The following is a 19,255-nucleotide window of genomic DNA, read 5'->3' on the forward strand; positions in this document are numbered from 1 at the left end:
AGCGAGCCAAAGCATGAAAGCCTTGGGAAAGGCTACAGTTTTAATGAGGATTTGAAATGGTTTCAAATGTATTTTCTTCTCCTAGGATGGACACATATGTGCTTATTTATTTCGTCTCATTTTCCCTTCTGGTCTAACAGGTTTTCACAAAGCAAAAAAGCTGTTTGATCAGAGTGGGCAAACCAAAAAAGGAGTATTATTCTTCCCATGTAATTGCATTTGTTCTTTGAAATTGTGCGCAGTCTTCAAGGGAAAGCAGGTTATGAATAAATATAATAATAATAATAATAATAATAATAATAATATTAAATAGTAATTTAATACTGCCTTTCATTGTCTGAAAATATTATTTTTCCAGTCTTGCGCCAGCTTTGAAAATTAAGTCAGCAGAGACAGTTCCAAAAGTTGAGAATGATTTGAAAGTGGGATTTTTGTCTTTGATTTCGTATACACACAGCTTTTTTTCCACTTGCAAGGTTTTTGCATTGAATTCAATACTGCAAAATCTGTTTCACCACAGAAGATGAAGGTCAGGGGGCAGAGGACAAAGAGGATTGCACAATGCACAGCGAAGGAAAGAACTGAGTGTCTGTATACTGTGGCAATTAATGCATTTTTAAAATCAGGCTGCACCCACACTGCAGAAATAATCTGGTTTGACATCACTTTAACTGCCATGGCTCAGTGCTGTGGCATTTTAGGAACTGTAGTTTGTTGCGGTTCTACTGTGGCATCATAACAAACTACAATCCCCAAAATTCCATAGCATTGAGCCATGGCAGTTAAAGTAGTGTCAAACCAGATTATTGCTGCAGTATGGACGCAGCCTCAGTTTTAGCGCTTTTCAGCTTTTCTGTCTCTAGTCTGAATTCTATGCATATTTTTTCCTATGAAATTCCATTCATAAATTATTGGAATCAAGTCCAGTTAGTTCACTTGAGTGTATTCGCTAGTAACTCTACGTAAAATACAGAAGTACTGTGGATGTGCATTTGTAAGCAAGAGCACCAAATGCATGCATGTTGAAGTAAGTAATGGCTTAATAATCAAATATTTGAATAAGAATAAACAAATGTGGTGTGTGTTTTTAGTATTGCTATTATCAGCAAACAAAACTTGTAAGCATGTTTATTCTCATTCATAGTTTGTTATATTAGTATTGCCAGATAGTTGTATATGAATTTTAAACACACAAGAATATTTCCCCTCTTTCCACCATTATTGACTCCTTCAGGAAAGGTTGTGGGACATTTTAAACACCATCTCCTGAACTTAAAAATAATGATAATAATAAACTCCAAATTCTTATTCTTTGCATTTTCCTAGATTTTAAATTCAAATTCTGCTTGCAACCACTGTGTGCATGCACACCTACGCACATGTGCACACACACACACATTTATCAAATGCATCTTGTACAAATAATGAGTGTGCAGAAATACCCAGCACAGGGATCAAGCAAGGAGATGGCATTTCAAAACCAAACTGTAGCTGTTTCCCAGCTCAAGCACAACTTGGAAAGTTAGGGCCTGAACAGACAGGCCAAAATAAAGCTGCTTCGGGTCACTTTGGAGGTATGCTGTTTAAATGATGCATGCGTCCTAAGAGGCTAGAAGCCGTGCCAAAGCCATGCTCCAGTCCTAAGAACTTGAGCGCAGCTTTGGCTCAGCTTCTGACATCTTAAGATGCATGTGTCTTTTAAATACCATACCTCCAAAATGACCTGAAGCAACTGTATTTTGGCCTGTCTGTTCGGGCCCTTACTTTTAAATATGTTTTATTACAGTTATAGTTCTAAGGCCTTCATTGGGAAGTTACCCATATATCCAGTTGTCCCAGACTGTCAGGGACAAATTCATCTTTAGTCATTTTACTTTTCCATCTGCTTTTAAAACGTCTCAGTTTCTCTCTCGTCCTCCCACTTTCCTTCTGTGTCTTCACCTTACTTTAACTGAAAGCACAAAAGTAGTTTGCACTCAGTTAATTCATCAGGGACAAAAGAACGGATTGAATCTTGCCCTTCCCAGTAGGTTCAGGCAAAAGGAAACTACTGCAGCCTCTCCCATCTTGTGTGCTTTTGCTCATTAATAATTTTTGCCACTTTGACCACACTCTGGTGCTGCACAGCCACATGTGTCCCCTGTGCATTTTTAAAGGGTATGCGTTACCATTATAGGCCTGTTACAGACTGCCAAAATAAAGCTGCTTTGGGTCTCTTTGGAGGCATGCTATTTAAATGATGCATGGGTCCTAAGAGTCCGGAGGTCGCGCCAAAGCCACACTCCATTCCTAAGCACTGGAGTGCAGCTTTGGTGCAGCTTCCGGATTCTTAGGGTGCATACATCATTTAAATAACATACCTCCAAAGAGACCCCAAGCAGCTTTATTTTGGCAGTCTGTAACAGGCCATAGTCACTTAAAAAAACACTATTAACTGTTCGCTTGACAACTTCTCAAACATAATTAACTTAGGTTTTTTAGTAACTAAAAACCTGAAAGCTTCAGCAGCTATAGTACAAAAACACCTTAGTAGCCTAACATAATATTAAAAATAGATGTATATGGATACATGCATGCTCGCACCGAAGCCCTTATCAGATGAGTGTGGAACTGGGGGTCTTCTGCACTGGGCGATTCGAATTCACGTTATTTCGCACAATACCATCATACCTGGGAGTCCCTCCGCATTGGCATGATTCAAATTGGCCAATCTGCATTCACGCGAAGTGCATTCAGTGCAGAATGTTTTGTCACACCGGAGCTCAACATGAGGATTGGCCGATTCGTATCGGCCGCCTCGCACATGCTCAGTGGTGCCCTGCATGGGTTGCGACCTTAAACGCTTCCGGGGTGAAAGGGGAGGTCCCGTCATGACAGCCCGGTAAACAGCTGGAGAGCCAGCTCATGCACATTAACAATCGCGATACAACGCGCCCATTACTGTTTCCTCTCTACATTCCTGCTTGGTTTTAATGTTACCATGACCTTCCCTTGCAACAAATTAGCAATGCCCGGTTCTATGTGTGTGTGTGTGTGTGTGTGAGTGTGTGAGTATGTATTCTGGGTGGGGGGAGGAGCAGTTCCAGCGGCTGTCAATCGTTCCGTTAGCAAGTGCCCACTACAAATTGAAATCGAATGCATTTTGACAGAAATCGAATGCATTCTGTAGATTGGCCGCTGCCAATCAAGCTATCGTCATGGTGACGTTTGCAGGGCATCGGGGGAAGTGTCCTCCCTTTTTAAAGAGCCAGGCAGAGGGGTTTCAGCGGCTGCACAAGTGCAAGCCTGGCTCCATCTGCCTCTGGAATATAAACCATGCGCAGCTGCGCTCAAAAAAATGGTTAAAAATAAAACATACATTCAGGAATATTAAACATGCGCATCTGTGCTCAAAAAAAATTGTTTGAATTTGAAAAGGGGGGGGGTTGCCTGACATGAGCTCCGTTCATGACCTGATTTTTTCCTCCTGCAAGGGAAGGAATGCCCAGTGACAGAGGGCTTTGGGCAGGGGATGCAGGGAAAAGAGGCTCCTAAAGAATGCCTTCCCTTGCTCCCTTCTGCCCAGGGCTCTTTCCTCCTCCCCCTCCCCTCCGATGAGGGGAGGAAATGCCTTGCCCTTCCAGGCAGGGATGCCTCTCAAGCCGGGAGCAGGAGGAGGAGGCTGCTGGAACCGCGATTCCAGTGGCCCCCCGCGCCTCTTCCCTGGAACCGGCAAGAGGAAAGACCCACCGGAAGTAAAAAATGGAATCTGGGGGTCTTGCGATGGAATTCAGGACTGGGTAGTCACACCAGACCCATTCGCACTGAGATCGAACAGAGCCCCAATCCAGGATATCGCCAATCCCCTTATCAGCGCACTGGCCAACACGCTCCAAAAAGAGGAGCCAGTACGCATTCAGTTCGGCAGCTCGCGCTTTAACGTGAGTGCGGATTGGGCCATTCGAATGCTGGTATGATGGTATTGTGCGAAATAACGTGAATTCGAACCACCCAGTGCGGAAGACCCCCAGTTCCACACTCGTCTGATAATGGCCCGAGAGACAACTGAATGAGATGCGGTGATGGTGGAATCCACAGGTTTAATATGGCATAAAAATATGTTCAGATAGACCCTCATCCCCAAGCAGTGACTCCCCAAAACAATGCAGATCAATGTTTTTAAAGCCTGAAAAATTATATCCTGCTTAAATGGTCATTCTAAATTACAATTTAAAAGCCACCACTACTTTCTGTGGCAGGGAATTCCACTGTTTAATTCTACACTGTATTTTCTCCACATCACACATCCTTTTATGCAACACTTCCAGCAATAACCCACATTACTGATATCATGAGTGTTTCCCATCTCTATGCAAGAAAATTTAAAAGTGCCCTTTAAAATAACACTTACCCTACAGAATCACCGAAGGATAGTGCTTGCAAAGTTCAGAGCTTGGAAACAACGAGTTACAAGTAGTAAGTAGTAGTCACCGTTAATTGTAGCACATGGCTTTAATGGAGTAACAAAGACATATGATAGCGCCTTTGCCAAATAACATAATGACTTATTAACATTATTGTAACATCAGTGTTGCAAGTGTTACAAGTAACATTTACTAATTACTTTTTCTTCTTATTTCTTAGGCACTAAACATTCTTTAGTGGACCATCTCATTATTTTCAGCTAGTTACTTCCAAGTTTTGAGGGGAATTAATTGACAATGGCCGAACTATTAAAAAGGTCAGCATAGGTCTTAATAAGGCAACACAATGCAATTATTTGATTTTCCTCTGTCAGGACGTAGGTTCAGAGAGAAAAGTGTGCAGTTTGATCATAAACTGTAAACTCTAAGAAGAACGCTTAGGGTGTGTTACAAACAACAACTATATTCTCTTCCTTTTGTATTGGTATAGTTTTACAAATCACCTTACTTTGTTACTATAAAGCTATTACAATAGTAGTGCAGCTTGATTAACTGGTACGTGTTACTTAGATCAGGATATAACCTTATAGATGTTGTTGTTCTGAATACTTTACTGTGACAATTACCATAGAATCACAGAGGTAGAAGGGACTTTAAGGGCCACTTAATCCAACCCCTGCAATGAAGGAATACACAGCCAAAGCACTCCCAAAAGATAGACATCCAACCTCTGTTTAGAAGGGGAGCCCACCAACCCTCCAAGGAGTCGATTCCATTTTGGAACAGCTCTTCCCATCAGGAATGGAAGTTCTTCTTAATGTTTAGGTGGGATCTCTTTTCTTATAATTTGAACTCATTGCTTCATGTTCTCATCTCTGTGCACCAGAAAGCAAGATCGCTCTATCTTCTGCATAACATCACTTCTGGCATTTAAACATGGCTATCATGTTATCTCACAATTTTCTCCAAGCTAAAAATACCCAGCTTCCCAAGCTATTCTTCATAGGACATGATTTCCAGACCTTTTAATGTTTTGGTTACCCTCCTCTGGACATCTTCCAGCTTATCAGTATTCTTTTTAAAATGCAATGTCCAGAATAGTAGGTGCAATAACAATAACAATAACAATAATAATATTTATTTTTATACCACCCCTCTGTGCAACACAACTGGGGCGGCTTACAACATTAAAATATACATTCCAGTAAAAATACATCCCATATCCCACAAACCCACCCACCCCTGAAATACAATTAAACAGTTAATAGTTTAAAATGCCACTTAAATAATAGCAATAGGCTACATTTCTGAGAAAGGAACTGACAAAACCACCTCTGAGTATTCCTTGCCTAAGAAAACTCTCGGAAATTCAAGGGGTCACCATAAGCCTCTTTTTTAGCCTGTGATCTAAGACCTCTAGCTCCTTTTTGTATGTACAGTTGCCAAGCCAGAGTTACCCATCTGTATTTCTTCATTTTATTTTTCTTACTTAACTGTGGCATGATACTTTACATTTAACACGTAGATTACTTTTTTTTAAGTATGGAAAGATGCGTTTGCTTGACCCACACTAAAAAGGACAAGTTGCATACCTGTACTATAGTTTTTCAAGTGGTCATCTGTGAACTCACACAATTGGTTTATCTGTGCCTGTGCAGTGCATCTGCAGAAACTTCTTGGATAGTTGTATAAGCTTTTTGGCAGTAGCTCTACCCAACCTCAACTCTGGCTGTCATTGCTTCAACTCATTTACCTGAGTTCCCAATGACACTAGCTAGCAGCATCCCAAGGACACATCAGGGAGAAGGATGGGTGGATTTGTGTGACTTCACAGAAGACCACTTGAGGAACTACAGTTGCAGTTATGCAACCTGTCCTCCTTCTTATGGTCTCTGTGATTGACCTAGTTGGGAGACTAGCAAGCTGCTCACTCAAGGAAGCAGGAGTGTCATGCTAGAAATATAAAACATGTAATGGCTCAACTAAATACTTTTATTGTACATGAAGCAACACTGCCCTTACGCAGAGAGCATCTGAGAGACTAACTTTGATTCAAACTTGAAAACAAGACTGTCCTCCCAAATGCTGCATCAGTTCTGGACTGATCATCCACTTATGCAATATGAAAGTTAATGGTGTGACCACATGGCATCTCTGTATACAGTACATCATCTAGTAGTATACCACTCAGGAAGAAGAAACGGTTACTGCTCTAGTGGAAAGAGCTCAAATTTGAATGGGCAGTTATTTTTTAGACAGTTCATAGGCCAGATGAATAGCTAAAACCACTCACTGAAACATTGCGTCAGTACCGGCTGACCTAATTTTGAGTCCAAGTAGCAAACAGTCTGGTACTCTTTCACAGATCTGATGATTGCCTGACATGAAAGGCAAGAGCTCTATTGCAGAACCTGCTTGAAATCAGAAGTAGGGTTTTGCATGTATGCTAATAAAACAAGGTCTTGACTCAAGTGAAAAGAAGACATGACCTTAGGAAGAAAAGAGATGTCAGGACAGAGGACAACCTTGTCGCGATGAAAGTGCAGGTAAGGTCGGTTGACTCATAATCCACACAACTCTCCAGCCCTCCTCTCCAGCGGAGATGGCAACAAGAAAGGTAATTTTCTGTAAGTAATCTGAGATCACAGGATGCCATCAGTTTGAAGGGCCTTCTGAATAATTGATATAACACCAGTTCTAGACTCCAGACAGGAGTCGGGTCCAACACCAGAGGGTGAAGATTTCTGCGCCTCTTCAAAAATGTTTTCACCAATGGATTCTGGAGGCAAAGAGGGTGACTGTTGAGCTGAAAGTAGGAGGGGATGGCTCTTAGGTAGCACTTCAATGACAATGAGAAGAGACCTAATCAGAAAGAGACAGAAAGAACAAGAGGACATGCCAGATTCGAGTTTGGGATAGAGAGAGAGAGCTCTCTCGCTGACAGGACACAAACTTATTCCATCCATAGGAGTATGACTACAGAGTCCACAGCTTGTGGGCAGCTCCAATGACAGATCGGATCACCTCAGGCAATAATGGTAGGAATGAATCCTCCACATTGTCAACTATACATCTGGTTGCTAAGCCTGACCATCAGGGATGGTGATGAGATCAGGATGGAAAGGCAGACACATGTAAGTTCTTCGAGCTAGATGGAGAAGTGAACCACAGCTGCCTCAGTCACTATGGTGTTATCAGGATAGTGTTTGTTTGGTCTGCTCATAACCTCAACACCACCCTAGTAATCAGTAGGAAGGGTTGAAAGGCATACACCAGAAACCCACTCCAACTGAAGAGGAAAGCATCATCGCATGATCTATTCCTGAGATTTCTGAAGCAGAAGCAGCAGTGCTGCTTGTTTAGCAGCCTGGTGAGTAGGTCAATATCTGGAGAGCCCCATCAGTGAAAGATCTGATGAAGAATACTGGGATGGAGCATCCATCTGTGACCCAAACTGGATGACCTGATGAGTAAATGAGAGTATTTTCTCATGGGAGATGGATTGCACAGAGGGAGACCTTTCTTGAGATGCACCAATGCCAGATTTGAAGCATTAGCCAGAGCAAGATCCTCCCTGTTTGTTTGAGTAATACATTACCATGGTGTTATCATTGATGACCTGAATGGTGATGCCTCACAGGAAGGATCTGGATGCTTGAAAGGTTTTCTCCACTGCCAACATCTTAAGAGCAGTGATATGGAGAGTAGCTTCTTCACTTGACTACTTGCTCTTGACTGAAAATCCATTCAAATGAGCACTCCAGCCTTTCAGCAACATATCTATGGTGACTGAGAAGTGGGGCTGAGAAGGAAGAAAGTGCATGTTGGCAGGATCAAGCCACTATTCTAGAGACTGATGTACGTATGTCAGCATAGTAAGAGTCATGTTTGGTGAGTCCACTAGAGGATCACAAACATTCAGAAGCCATCACTGCAGTGGTTGGTATCAAAGGTAAGCCAGAGAAGTGATTGCAGTGGTCAGCTGCTTATGGCTGAGCAGAAGCTGAACAGACATGGCAGACAGTCTCTGAATGTACAGTCATTTCACAACACTTTGGACCAAAGTCTAAAATCTCTCCTCTGGAGGATAAGTGACAGCACAGTTAGAGTTAAGGATAGCTCTGATGAATTTTACCATTTGGAAGAGATTGAGGCAGGACATTTCCAAAGTGATGACCAGCGTCAGAGAATCAAGAAGTTCAAGAATGTACACAACATATTCAGTCAACTGTTGACTCAACCTGAAAACAAGGAGGCCCAAGAGTCTTCTTCCAACCCTACAATTCTATGATTTTATGATAATTATGAGAACTGAAGAGAACATAACATTAGGTGAATGGGAAGAAAACTGGCAAAAGAGAGTAAAGTATACAGTTTGTATGGATATAAGAGAACAATATTTTAAGATGCAGTTCAGATGGCATCTAACCTCAAATAAGCTATCTCCTATGTACAGAAATATGAATGATAACTGCTGGAAGTGTGGTAAAGAGAAAGGTACGCTGATGCATATGTGGTGGTCTTGTTCAAAAGCCAAACAATTCTGGGAGACAATTCATAAGGCTTTCAGTGAAATTTTACATACAGAGGTACAAAAAATACCAAGGCTCTTTTTATTAGGAACGGTTCCCAAAGATCTAGAGGAAAAAATATGGAAGAATACTATATTATATGATCTCAGCAACCAGACTGATTTACGCAAGGAGATGGAAGGAAGATAGGATACCTGATGTACTGGATTGGATTTGGAGAATATATGACCTGATGGGGATCCCCGGTAAATTTGAGGAGGAACGGTCACCAGTGATGGACTATTTGGGAAAATTTTGGGAACAAAGAACAAGTTAAAAACAAAAGATGGCATAGTAATAAGTCTGTCATTACCTATAAAGATGACAAGGTTGAGGTAGAATATGTTGTAGACATATTGGATGTTTAATGTAATAGAATTGTGAACACAGACTCTCATAAAAAGATAAATACAGTAGGCCCTTCTTATACACGGATTTTTTTATACACGGATTTAAGCATACACGGTTTGAAAATGTTCCAAAAAAGTATAAATTTACCTTGATGTTCCATTTTTTATTAGGGACACCATTTTGCTGTGTCATTAAACTTAATGGGACTTGAGCATACACGGATTTTGTTATACACGGGGATCTTGGAACCAAACCCCAGCGTATAACAAGGGTCCACTGTAAGTGGTTATAATAACAGAGGTCTAACAATAGTAAATGTAGGTTACAACAATATCTGCACATTAATATATTATAGGTGAGTGTTTAGGTGGAGAAGGGGTGAAATATATACTTTTAAGAATTTATGCTAATTTATGGATTTTTTCACACGGGGAAAATTGGAAGACTAAACGAATGTCAATCCGGAATCATCCATGGGATTTCATGTTATTTCACAAGAGAATATCAAACAATGTCACAGGCAATCCAAAGGCAATCCAAATGCAAACATGAGTCATCAAAATTCAGAAAAAAAGAGGAAAGATTGAAGGGAGGGAAAGTGAAGGCAAACCTCCTCTGAAGAAATCTTGCCCAGAGAACCCCATGATAGGGTCTGGCATGAGTCTGAAATGACTTGAAGGCACACAGCAACAATATAAAAACTCAGTTTAATGCTCTCCCATGATCCTTTGTTGTGATTTTCCTTCCTGTATTCCCTGGCTGCCGAGAGGAAAGCATCTGTTTTCGGAGGAATTAGAGAAGGGTGGGAAAGGTAAAGATAAGGAGGCTGTCCACCTCTAAATCAGGGCCAGGGGCAGGGGGGGGGGAGATCCCTAGGACCATTACTGTAAAATCTTCCAGACATGATCCTGTCCTCCTTGCACAGGAGCAAACACGTTAATTCGCAATAAAAAGCCAATTGTTATGTACTCACGTGATGAATTCAATCGCATTCACACTGCTTCCTCTTTTGGATGGATGCTGTTTTCATCGTTGTGTGTGATGACTAGTATATAATTGTGTGCATTTTCGCATTGGCCCCACTTTCTTTTTCTTTTGGGACGGTGATGCATTCCTCCGTGTGAAAAAGTCCTATGTTGAGTTATGACTTGGCCAGAGAAAATGGGTCTGCATAACATTAGGGATACAATAGCAAATAGCAGGATATTATACAACCGTGTCCCTACCACTGTCCCAGCTCCAGTGGCGTAGAGCCCAGACCCTTCCTAACTCATAGCCCCTCAGCCTCTTTTATCTTGGTCCCTAGGCCAGTGTGACATTACTGCAGAAGTGAGTGGTATGAATTAAACTCTCCCTCTGAACCTTAAGTAGCTGACTTTACTTTTGTATAATGTTTATTATGCCCAGGTGTCCCACTGTGTTGAATTGGCTTAAACCTGAACGTTAGTAGACCCCAAATTTGTAGTAGATGACCCCAAATTTCCCTTCATTTCAGTGGCAAGACAGAACTTCTCTGGCTGATCTTTTCATCCATTCTGACCATCAAAAACTGGGTTTATCCTTCTTAAAGCCCGTTAATGTAATACAAAAATTATATTCAGATATGTTAATCTGATCAGGATATGTTTGTTCCAATATATTCCAGAGTCTGATCTATGTATATTGAATGACTTTGGTACTGCATGTAATTGGGCCAGTTCACATTTATCTCCTTGAGGTGCCTTGTAATTATTTTGCGGCATGTTTTCATTTGCCTAACCAGATTGCCAAAAATGGATGTTTTAGGCCATACCCAAAGACTCCCTTTACTATTTTTTAATTATTTATTTATATTCTGCTTTTTCCTCGCAGAATCAAAGCGGATTACAAAAGAAAGGTATCAAATACAAAAATATAGCCTTCCCACCAATTGCAGCACATCAAACATAATAACAATAAAATAAATATACAAAAGCAGATATAAATAATAAAGAATACAACAATCATAATGCAAAGTACATGACATAGCATAATGCCTAATAAAAATACAAAGCACAAAATCAGAAATACATAACATGGTAATAATTAAGGCCTAACATCTAGATGGCAATTCCCGACACACCCCTGGCAGCAAAATAACAGAAAGGCAATACAATAATGCAATATAGCAATAATACAGTAACAACAAGAGAACATGGTCCCTTTTACTCTCACAAACCATTCTATAATAATGGTTTATTTTATTTTTCAGTTTGTGTTCCCCACCTCCATCCCATGGAGCTTGGGACATAATAATAAAATTTATAAGACAACTACTGTACAGGCAAAAGCATAAAGGAGAATAATCAGAAAACCAGACAACCTTAAAAGCAATTAGAAACATCATGTTCAATAGTATAATTGTAGCCAAGTTCTGTGCCCAAAATAAAAAATGTGCCCTGAAAAGGTTGATTTTGTTTCATGTTTTGTGTACTTAGGGCACAAAAAGAAATCTGTTGTATTTGGCACAAAACAATCTAGTCTTAGAAGATGTATAGAAAAAGGGCATGGCTGACACTTGCCACCTTTGAACCACTGCAGAGAACTTGCCTGGCCGTTCCAGCCACAGGGACCCTAGAGAAACTACCACTCAGGTGCCCCAACTAAGGATGCGAAAGCAGAGCATCCAGCACTGCCTCCTCCCAAGGGAAGTCAGTCTGGCTCCGCTCTGGCTGAGCTTCTGGCAAGCAGCCATGTTGCATTTTTCTGCATGGCCTTTGGTCCTTAGAATCTCTTTTAGGGTCGGCTTTTGGGAATGTTTTAATTGTGACGCTTTTACAAACTGGTTTTAATCTTTTTTTAAGATGACAAAAGAGTAAATGTGTGCTCCAGCATACAGGTATTTTTGCTGATACCAGTTGTGCCTTTTTGACCATTGCTAGTTGCTACAACTAGCCAATTTTGGACAATTTTGCCTTATCGGGTGGCTTGTCCATATGGAGAGGCAGGATGTTAGCCCCAGACTCATTGTTTTCCTGCAGTTCCATACAAGGAAAGGGCTATGTGTTCTTTTGGTTATTGTGGTTCTCTCCTCTGAAAGGGAAAGAGTGTAAGGGCACTGGAAGGTGGCACTACTCTTTCTGTTCCTCTCTCTCTTTGGGTGCTTTCAGATTAGGGACCTTATCACACTGGGGTTTTTGAGCTCAGAACTAGGGTAAGTGCGAATTGAGTGATGCGGATTCACATTAGAACGTTCATGTATTTTCAGACCTGGTTGGTTTTAATTGGGCAGCTATCTTGTTTCATTTGCAGAATTTTATGGAGGGTATGGACAATCTTCTGTTCTATTTGTAAACCTCTCAAGTCTTTTGCTTCATTTTTCCTTGCAATAGATAATCTGTTAAAGAAGGGAAGATTGAGCAGCAGCAGCAAAGTGTCTTTTACTTGATACTAGGAGCCATCAGACTGGAAACATCCTATAACAATCTCATAAATACCTACTGGTTATCCAGATTCATTGGGCATTCAGGTGCTGATCATTACTCATTTTGTTCCCAGTGTGGCAGATATTGATCACACCAGAGCTGGACAAAGCACAACCCTGTAAATATTTCTGGGCTGCAACTTCCAGCATTCCTGTCCATTGGCTACACTGGTCTAGGCATGCTGGGATTTGCGGTGCTGCTTCTTCTGGAGTCCTGCACAGTGCCCACCTCTGCTATACATGGACATGCCATCTGTGAGGTTCTGGGAGACGCGGTCATGTTGGCTCAGGAGTCCTAGGAATTGTAGTGCAAGAGCTCTCATTGGGACAGTTTCCCACAGCTTTGCAAACTTCAAGACAGTTATGTAACTGATAAAGGTATTCTTAGCATAGAGATGGATCTTAGGTAGATTCATACCTAGAAACATGAGTTTCAGGAACCACAACAGACATCCAGTCCAGCTCCTTGCCATGCAGGAATATACAGCTGAAACACTTCCAAGAGATAACAGTCCAATCTCTGCTTACAGACCTCCAAACAAGGGAGAGTCCACCACTCTCTGAGGCAGTCTATTCTGCTGTTGAACAGCTCTTTGAGTAAAAAGGTTCTTCCAAATATTTAGGTGGAACTTCTTCTAATTTGAATCCACTGATTCATATTCTAATCTCTGCAGTGGCAGAAAACAAGCTTGCACCATTTTCTACATGACATCCCTTCAAATATTAAAGATGGCTATCATGTCACCTTATAGTCTTCTCTTCTCCTGGCCAAACATACCCAGCTCTCTAAGCTATTCCTCCTCAGGCTTGGTTTCCATACTTTTTGTCATCTTGGTCATCCTCTTCTGAACACATCCCAGTTTGGTAATATTCTTCTTAAACTGTGGTGCTCAATATACTGGATATAATATTCAAGGTGAGATACAACCAAAGCAGAATAGAGTGGCACTAATACTTCCTTCCATTTGGACACTATACGCCTGTTGATGCAGTCTAGAATCCAATTAGGTTTTTTTGCTGTCGCATCACACTTACTGTATATACTCATGTATAAGTCTAGAAACTATAGTCAAAAATTGGACCCCAAAACCTTGGTAGACTTATCTACAAGTCAATATAAGTGCTATACTTTAACTTTTTTCAAAAAAGGAACCATCCCCTTCTTTGAGTGGAATGGCAAAAGGTGAGAGCTTTGCCTGCCCCGTAAAGGAAGGAAGTACTTTCCCGAGAGAAATAGTTTGAGAGAGCAGCCATTGGAATGATACAGAGGGAGATACGGGAAGGAGGTAGGAGACAATTGCAATATCATGGAAGAGGGGAGCGTAGTAGGGTGCTTGTTTTCCCCAAATTGTTTCCCAGCTCAGATAGTGTGGATAACCTTAGTGACAGCTCCTCTGGTTGAAAATGCTGCTGCTGAATGTCAGCTTGGGGAATGGAAAAGAAGTGCCATTCAGGATTTGATTCTGGATGAGTATGCCAATGTGGTCTGCATTACAGACCCTGGTGGTACAGTGATTAAATGTATGTACCGCAGCCACTCACTCACAAACCACAAGGTTGTGCGTTCAATACCAGATAGGGGCTCAGGGTTGACTCAGCCCTGCATCTTTCTATAGCTCACTAAAATGAGTAGCTAGCTTGTTGGGGGCAATTAGCTTACACATTGTAAACCGCTTAGGGAGTGCTTAAGCGCACAATATACTTGCTATTGCTATTGCTATTGCTATTGCTATTACAGAGACCTGGCTGGATGAAGGTGTTGGTGCGGGTGCGAGGAAGTTAATCTCTCTCAGCTCTGCTTGACAGGTTTTCTTTGCAAGAGGTGACTGAGACCTGAGAGGTCAGATTGGTGGAGTTGCAGTGGGCTATCATATTCCCATCCGCCTGACCAGACTCATCATCCTACAGTCTACTAATTTTGAGTGTGCTTACGTGAAGGTGGATTCCAGGGAAAGAATACAGATTCTGCTGGTCTACCGACCACCCCACTGCTCAACGGAATGCGGTGGCTGAAGTGCTTAAGATGCTGACTCTCTCTGTTGATTGCAAGATCGACAGTTGGCAGTTTGAGGCCCAGGTGCTGCATGAAGGGGGAGCTCCCATCTCTAGTCCCAGTTTCCGCCAACCTAGCAGTTCAGAAGTATGCAAATGCAAGTAGATAAATAGGTACCACTCCAGTGGGAAGGTAAGCAGCGTTCTGTGCAGCCATGTTAGCTGCATGATCACAGAGTAGTCTCCGACAATGCTGGCTCTTCGGCTTAGTAATGGAGATGAGCACCACCCCCTATGGTCGGACACGAGTTGACAACCCTGTCAGCGGGGAATACCTTTACCTTACCTTTATTGAAAAACAGCTTCATTTATATACCGCTTCATACTGAACTAACAGTGTCTAAGCGGGTTACAACTGTAAGCTAATTGCCTCCAACAATCTGGGTACTCATTTTAGCAACCACCTCAGAAGGATGCAAGCCTCAGTCAAGCTTGAGCCCTTTTGCTGGTATTGAACTCTCAACCTTGTGGTTTTGAGTGAGTGGCTGCAGTACAGGCATTTAACCACTGCGCCACCAGGGCTCCTTGGTGACCACCCCACTACTGACCACCCCACTGCTTAACAGTCCCCCTTCCTGAACTAGACAGAGTGGTCTCGGAAATGGGGTTGGAGTCTCCTTGTCTAGCAGTGCTGGGAGACTTCAATATCCATGCTGAGACTGCCCTGTCTGGAGTGGCTCAGGACTTAATGGCCTCCATGACAACCATGGAGCCTGTTGCAAGTGTTATCTGGCGTACTCATGTCACTGGGGGGCACTCTGGACCTTGTTTTCTGTGCTGGATGAGGTGATGGTGATCTTGGTGCGGAGGAACTTTGCTGCCCCCTTGCTTGGCCACCAGGTGTAATAGTGGGAACAGTGTGAGATTCATGCCTAGTCCCATAACCCTGGTGTAGGCTGTTCAACAGTGGAACAGTCTCCCTCGGAGTGTAGTGGAGTCTCCTTCCTTAGAGGTCTTTAAGCAGAGACTGGATGGCCATCTGTCAGGGATGCTTTGTTTGAGATTTCTTGCATGGCAGAAGAGGGTTGGACTGGATGGCCTGTGTGGTCTCTTCCAACTCTATGATTCTATGAAATTTCACGAACAGACCATTATCTGGTCAGTTTTAGGCTCATTGGGATTCAGAACCTATGCAGGGCTGGGGGAACGATTAGGATGGTCCACCCCAGGAAGCTGATGAATTCTGAAGGAGTCCTAATGACTCTTGGGGGATTTTCTTAACTTGGTAGACAATTGTGTTGAATGGTCACCTCTGGAATGGCCATGGCAGAGGGCACAATCTCTCCTGAGGATCCTTTCTTATGAGGTGGAGCCAAACCAGCTCCTTGGCTTTCTAGGCAGTTGGCAGTGGTAAAGTAGGTGAGACAGAAACTAAAGCAATATTAGCAGAAGACTCCTAGCAGATCTGACTGAACATGGGCTAGAGTCTATTTGAAGGCCTACTCCATGGCAGTGCAGGCAGTGTATAAAAAATATTTGTGGCTGCCACCACTGCATCTTCAGTGCTGTCCAGCAGAGCTCTTTTGAGCGGTCTTAGATCCATTGCACACTAGTCCTCAAGTAGAAAATGCAGATCACTCAACAGCCCACTGTGAGGAATATGCATGGCACGTTGCAGATTAGCTCCTACTTGGATGCTGTAGTTGATACAGTGCCAGTGGATGTAACTTTGCCTTCTGCTTGTCCAGTGTTAATGGATACATTTCAATTTGAGCAGCCTGAGGATGTGGACAGGATGCCCACATGTGTGCTAGACCCAGTGGTGTCACTGGGGTTGGCGTCACCTGGTGCAGTAACTCATGATGCCCCCCCCCAATTGACTTTGTCTCATCCCACACCATACAGAATCCTTTGTAATGTTTTTTGCACTATTATAATTCCCATATATCACTGAATGTAATGGTAATAGTTATGACATAAACAACTAGTAAAATTAAAATTATACCTTTAAATTACAATATCATGTGCACAGGCTAAATGTATTTACATGTTCATAGATTCATGTGGTTAAAGTGAAAATTTGGTATAAAATGATGTTTTTAAACAAATTTTTAAATAATAGAAGGTTAAAGTAATTTTTAAAAAAATAATTAAAAAATTAAACATTTTAAATGTTTTTTGTTTTTTTTAAATGGTGCCTCTATTTCTACTCCCACTGAAACTTGCCCAACTCATACCATCCCTTCAGTGATTTAAAGGGGTTCAGGCAAAGGCTACAGCCTGTTTCTGCCCAAAGGCAGATGTTTGAGAAGCAGTGGTGTCACCCCTTTAGGATGTCACCTGATGTGGTCATACCCTCCCCACACTCCACACTGGCTGCCCTTGCTAGACCCTTGCCTTTGTCCCGGACTACCAAACAAGCCAGAGGGAGATTGGCTGAGTGGGTGAAGTGGGTGGTCAGTACCTCCTTACAACAAGGCAGACGTCCAGCTTGCCTAAAGGAAGCAATTGTAAGGCCTTTGTTGAAAAAGCCGTCCTTGAATCCCTTTATAATGGACAATTATCGGCCAGTGTCCAACATACTATTTTTGGGCAAGATATTACAACATGTGGTGGCCTCCTATCTCTCGATGTAATAGATTATCTAGATCCATTTCCATCCGATTTCAGGTCCGGTTATGGGATGGAGACAAGATTGGGAGCCTTGGTGGACAACCTACTCTAGGAACTGGACAGCAATAGCAATAGCAGCTGTATTTATATACCACTTCACACTGCACTAAGTAGTCTCTAAGCAGTTTACAACTTTAAGCTAATTTCTCCCAACAAGCTGGGTACCCATTTTAGCAACCTTGTAAGGATGGATGGGGAAGTGTGGTCCTGTTGGTTCTCCTGAACCTCTCAGCAGCTTTCAATACCATCAACCATTGCTTGGATGGGAATTGGAAAAATCTTTAATGTAGCTCTTTTTCTTCTTGTAGAGGTAAATCCAAAAAGTGGTGCTGGGGGAATCCTGTTGGACCCCCTGGTTCTTGGCTTGGCTGATTTCGGGGTTCTGTTTTGTCCCACATACTATTTAACATGTACACGAAACAGCTGGAAGCGGTCATCCAGAGTTTTTGGGCATGGCCTCACCAATATGCAGATGACATTCAGTTCTATTACTCTTTTCCACCCCAATCCAAGGAGGTTGTCTTGGTTCTAAACCGGAGGACTGGATGAGGGTGAAGAAATTGAAACTTAATCCAGACAAGACAGAGGTGCTCCTGGTCAGTCATAAGGCAGATAAGGTTATTGGGATTCACCCTCTATTAGATGGTGTTACACTCCCTCTGAAGACAGGGTTCACAGTTTGGGTGTACTTCTGGACTCAGCTTTGAAATGGATGCCCAGGTTTCCATAGTGATTAGAAGTGCTTTTGCACATTTAAAGCTTGTCCACCGACTGTTCCTGTTCCTTGAGATGTTGGCTCTGGCCATGGTGATATATGCCTTAGTCATATCCCATTTGGACTACTGTAACACTCTTAACTTGAGACTGCTTTTGGAAACTGAGTTTGGAAACTTCAGCTGGTCCAAAGATCTGCAGCCAAGACAGCTGGTGCAGGTTACAGAGACCATACTACATCCCTGTGTAACAGCTCTGCTGACTGCCAGTTTGTTTCCAGGCACAATTCAAAGCACTGGTTTTTACCTATAAAGCCCTATATGCCAGACTGCCAGACTGTATGAGCCTGCCTGGGACCTGATAGCCTGAGGACAGACCCTTCTCTCTGTCCCACCATCATCACAAGCAAATCTGATGGGGATTCAAGAACCATCCTTCTCAATTACTGTTCCAAGACTCTGGAATTCCTTTCCCAGGGAGGCCAGAAAGGCCCCTTCCTTGTTGTCCTTTCATCAGCAGGGTAAAATCCTTTTATTCCAACAGACTTTTAAAACAGAAGGTTGTTAAAGAATGGGCTAGGGCATGCTGCATTGTTGTAACTGAGGAATTAAAAATATAGCCGGGTTAGTTTGTAGAATCTTGTATTACCTTTGAGATTAACTAAAGAAAGAAGTTGACAGCCTGAGCTTTCATAGGGAGTCTACTCACATGCAGAACCAGTGATAGAGGTAAGGGGCATTCAGGGCCATCTGGACAGCCAGGGCTTGCCATGGAGTTTCCAAGAAACTTTGCAGCAAACCACAGGTCAATTTGACTCATGTTAAAACCCTTTTGCTCCAGGATTGGGCCAGATGCACTGTTGTTGTTATTATTATTATTGTTATTGTTATTATTAACCTTTATTTATGAAGCGCTGTAAATTTACACAGCGCTGTACATACAATCTTTTTAGTTAGACGGTTCCCTGCCCTCGGGCTTACAATCTAAAAAGACATGACACAGAAGGAGAAGGGAGTTGTGGAGGGAAAGGGTAAGAGGTCCAGCAGTTCCTCTCTACCTCCAAGGCCTGGACCAAGGCAGATGGACTGGAGGGAGGGCTTGGCTTCATA

At 42.3% G+C, this 19,255-nt stretch overlaps 1 protein-coding gene across 1 annotated transcript in view; it reads left to right on the top strand.

The window, feature by feature from the left end:
• ATN1 (atrophin 1) overlaps nucleotides 1-19,255 on the top strand; it is an 84,775-nt gene that overhangs the window by 525 nt on the left and 64,995 nt on the right.

Source organism: Sceloporus undulatus, chromosome 2 (genome assembly GCF_019175285.1).
Source record: "Sceloporus undulatus isolate JIND9_A2432 ecotype Alabama chromosome 2, SceUnd_v1.1, whole genome shotgun sequence".
NCBI lineage: Eukaryota > Metazoa > Chordata > Lepidosauria > Squamata > Phrynosomatidae > Sceloporus > Sceloporus undulatus.